The following is a 3625-nucleotide window of genomic DNA, read 5'->3' on the forward strand; positions in this document are numbered from 1 at the left end:
ATTGTATACCGTATTACAGTTTGGCTGCAGGGAACGTAAAAACTCTGGGAAAACTGGCTTAAACAAACAGGGATTTATTTTTATCTCATAAAAAGAAATTTGGGGTTTAAGCATATAATATAGTTAAAAATAACTAAATGTAATATGAGCCTGATTCAAATAAACGAACTGTAGAAAAATTATGTTCAAGAAAATTTGAAACTGACTAGATATTTGGTGATATTTAGAGATGCTGGATCTCATTGAGCATCAGCAGCTATTCTGTGACCATGAGTTAAAAAGCATAAGAGGAAGGCAAAGAGAATCACAAAGACATTGGCCTGCTATCTTTGTTCTGTTTTTTTGTTTTTGGCCATGCCGCGAGGCTTGTGAGATCCTAGTTCCCTGACCAGGGATTGAACCTAGGCCCTCGGCAATAAAAGCACGGAATCCCAACCACTGGGCCACCAGCGAATTCCCTGGCCTGCTATCTTTGAACTCCTGAAATTAGTTCTGCAACTCAGGCCATTGCATTAGCATTTAAGGCAGAACTTAAGGGCTCACCACATCCCATCACCAGCTCTGTGTTACATATTTCATCCAGAGCAGTAAGAGAGGCTGGGAGAGTGGGCACGTGAGCTTTTGCAGCCTCTATTTCAGACAAAGGAGAAGAGGATTGGGCATAAGAATGGGAGAAAGCAACCTATAGTGACAGCCACATGTTCAGTTGTTAATAAGATCAAGCATTATAAAAAATAAATAAACCTCCTAGACAGGATTCTTCAGTACTTTGAATTTTTGCCAATTAGTTCTTTTAAGTCAGAATCCTGGAATCAGTTTAAAGAGACTGCACAAGACTTCTAGTTAGTGCCTTACCACTCAATGTGTGGGTCCCCCAACCGGTAGTATTAGCATTTCGGACCCTACCCCAACCTACCAAGCTGGAGTCTACATTTTAACAGGATCCCAGGATTCCTATATGTATAAAAGCTTGAGAAGCACTGCTGTGGTCCCTGCCCATCAGATGCTTATGTAGGAGGAATCCTAGCTCAAGCCTAAGCCAGCCTGAGGACCTGGAGTCCACTTAGGAGTGTCAGGCCAGAGGACCAGTAGGGTAGGTCCATCAGGGGTCTATGCACACTGGGGACTGCTTCCCTCTTTGAGAAAAGTGTGTCTTAAAGGAAGACACTCAGGCATACAAGTTTGTTTGTAAACAGTAAATGTTTCACTATTCATCCATCCAATAATTTGTCTCCTGTATACCCTCAATAGAATGGCAAATAAAATCAATATAAGATACAATCCCTGCTCTTAAAGAACTGGTAGGGTAGATGGAGATGCCAACAGACACTGCAGTGTTAAGTGATCTTCTTGATGGTAGGACAGGGGGCCCTGGGAACAAAAGAGGGCAACTTTCTCAGATGTTGGGAGTGGACATGGGTGGCTTCCTAGAGCAAGTGGTATCATAGCTGAATCCAGCAGAATGAGTAGGGTTCAGTCAACAGAAAGGGGAGGAAAGTGGTTGAGGCTAAAGGTGAAGGGACTGTCTCCAGGCCAAGGGCACAGTGTTTACAGAGATTGGTATGTGAAAGAGAACAGGCGAGTTTGGAACCACTAGGGAAAATGAAGGTGGTGGTGAGGGATAGGGCTGGAAATGAAGGCAGGGTTCAAATCATGGCAGGCCTTGGGGGCCATATTAAAGAGTCTTAACTTAAATCCTGAGGCTAATGCAGAAGAGGAACTCTCCTTAGAACTAACCGTCCCTGCCTCCCTGTTTGTCTTCCACATCAGTTTTCACAACTTCCCCTGAGAGCTGGGGAGAGAGGGCTTCTAAAGAGGTACCAAACCGAAGGAGCTGGTGGCCCAGCCCCCTGAGGGACGTTGGGCGTGCAGGGCAGTTCTCTGTGTTGGGCCCTGGCAGCAACAGGAGTGGGTAGCTCAGCATCCGTGGGAGGGAGGGAGCACACTCTGACATGCTCTTCAACATGTGTGCCCTTGACAAGGGCAGCAAATGTAGCAATGCTACAGGAGCAAAGGCAGCAGAGGGGAAGTCGGGAGATGCTCCCCGGTGTTGGTGAGCAGACATGAAGCACACTTATGGGACACCCGGAGAGGGAAGGAAGGAGTAGCTGCAACTGCCCCGTGCAAATAGGGTTGTGGTGGGGGGGGTGAAGGCGAGCTGTTGAAACCCCTCTGCGTAGAGAACTCTAAAACTGCACTGCCATGTCTTGTGAATATTCATGATGTGACGCAAGTATTTCTTGACCCTTTCTTTAAGGCTCACCTTTCCCTGGTAATCTGGGGAAAGTGTGTATGGGGAGTGGGGCTACTGTCCTCCCAGGACCACTGTCCTCCATCTCTCGGAAGCTGCTGCCACCAAGCTGACCTCAGCAGAGGGCTGATGCAGGGAAGCTGGGTGTGTAACAGGCTTTTCTGAAATTTTAGACATAATGAGGAAACTGAAATGTGGGGAGGAAAGAACTGGGCCTACTTTGGTGCCTTTCCCAACACACAGTCATCTACCCACCCCCACTCCACCTTCAGCTACCCACTGATGAAGCAGAAGCCATGACACTGAGATTTTCTTTTTTTTTTAAAAAATTAATTAAGTTATTTTATTTTTGGCTGCGTTGGGTCTTCATTGCTGCAAGCAGGTTTTCTCTAGTTGTGGCGAGCGGGGGCTAGTCTTCATTGCAGTGCACAGCCTTCTCATTGCAGTGGCCTCTCTTGTTGTAGAGCACGGACTCTAGGCACGCGGGCTTCAGGAGTTGTGGCAGAGGGTCTCAGTAGTTGTGGCTCACAGGCTCTAGAGCACAGGCTCTGGAGCGCAGGCTCAGTAGTTGTGGCGCACAGGTTTAGTTGCTCCGCGGCATGTGGGATCTTCCCGGACTAGGGCTCAAACCCGTGTGCCCTGCGTTGGCAGGTGGATTCTTAACCACTGCGCCACCAGGGAAGCCCTGAGATTTTCTTGACTTTGGGCCAAATCAAATTCCCAGGCAGGGCTCCCTCCCCCACTAGTCTCAGCAATAGGAAGGGAATTGGTATAGTGATTTATTCTCTCGTCAAGGGCAAACTCCCAACCATCAGGGTGTTTTATTTTTCCAGTTCTAACTACTTGTCTGCCTTCCCTACAAATTCTGGAGCTCCTTGGGTTGGGCACTATATCTTAATCATCTCTGAATCTCTTCTCAAAGTCTTAACTCCATCCAGAATGAGCCCACTTCCTTTTCAAGCCATTTCCAACCCAAATAGACATTTGAAACCACAAAGCCAATAACCTAGATATCACCTCCTACTTATTCCTATGACGAGAAGTTCCTAAAATGAGCAAACTGCTGCTGCAAGGCGTCCCCATCAACCTCATTATGCGTGTTTATCCCTTAACAGTCTGTCCTTCCTGGGCATGGGTAGTGTTCATGCGAGTAAATGTCACTATTTACCTCGGGTTAAGACCTGCCACCCAGAGAGGATGTTCTCCCTCTGATTGCCAAGCAGTTAAGGGAAGTGCTGGCTGGCGAAACAGGATTCAGCTAATTGCACGTCCCGCGGGGCATTGGATTTTGTGGGCATGTGTTCTGCATATGGGGCAACGAGGCCTATTCTATCACGTGTGCTGTTGAAATCTCTACCCAGCCAAAATTCAGGC

The sequence above is a fragment of the Neophocaena asiaeorientalis genome, unplaced genomic scaffold (assembly GCF_003031525.2).
Source record: "Neophocaena asiaeorientalis asiaeorientalis breed wild unplaced genomic scaffold, Neophocaena_asiaeorientalis_V1.1 scaffold67, whole genome shotgun sequence".
NCBI lineage: Eukaryota > Metazoa > Chordata > Mammalia > Artiodactyla > Phocoenidae > Neophocaena > Neophocaena asiaeorientalis.